An 871-nucleotide genomic window follows, 5' to 3' on the forward strand; every position below is an offset into this window, starting at 1 on the left:
GTTTATTTTTCTTTTTATTTACTTTTAAAATTTTTATTTATTTATTTATTTTTAATAGTTTATTGTCAAATTGGTTTCCATATAACACAAGTACTCTTTCCAAGTGCCTTTCTCCATGATCACCACCTCTCTTCCCCCTCTCCTCCTCCTTCAACCCTCGGTTCATTTTCAGTATTCAATAGTCTCTCAGGTCCCTCTCTCTCTCCTACTCTCTTTCACCCTTCCCCTCCCCATGGTCCTCCATTAGGTTTCTCCTGTTCTCCTGTTTGAACTACGAGTGCAAACATATGATATCTGTCCTTCTCCGCCTGACTTATTTCGCTTAGCTTGACACCCTCAGGGTCTATTCACTTTGCTACAAATGACCAGATTTCATTCTTTCTCATTGAACAAATCAAGAGACTATAGATGTTGGCGAGGGTGTGGAGAGACAGGCACCCTCCTGCACTGTTGGTGGGAATGTAAACTGGGGCAGCCACTCTGGAAAACAGTGTGGAGGTTCCTCAAAAAACTTTCAATAGAACTCCCTATGACCCAGCAATAGCACTGCTAGGGATTTACCCAAGGGATACAGAAGTGCTGATGCATAGGGGCACATGTACCCCAATGTTCATAGCAGCACTGTCAACAATAGCTAAAACATGGAAGGAGCCTAAATGTCCATCACCTGATGAATGGATCAAGAAGAAGTGGTATATATATTCAATGGAGTATTACATGGCGATGAGAAAGAATGAAATATGGCCATTTGTAGGAAAGTGGATGGACCTCGAGGGTGTCATGATAAGCGAAATAAGTCAGGCGGAGAAGGACAGTTACCATATGTTTGCACTCATAGGTCTAACAGGAGAAGAGGAGAAACCTAATGGAG

This window comes from Suricata suricatta, chromosome 6 (genome assembly GCF_006229205.1).
Source record: "Suricata suricatta isolate VVHF042 chromosome 6, meerkat_22Aug2017_6uvM2_HiC, whole genome shotgun sequence".
In the NCBI taxonomy this organism is placed as follows: domain Eukaryota; kingdom Metazoa; phylum Chordata; class Mammalia; order Carnivora; family Herpestidae; genus Suricata; species Suricata suricatta.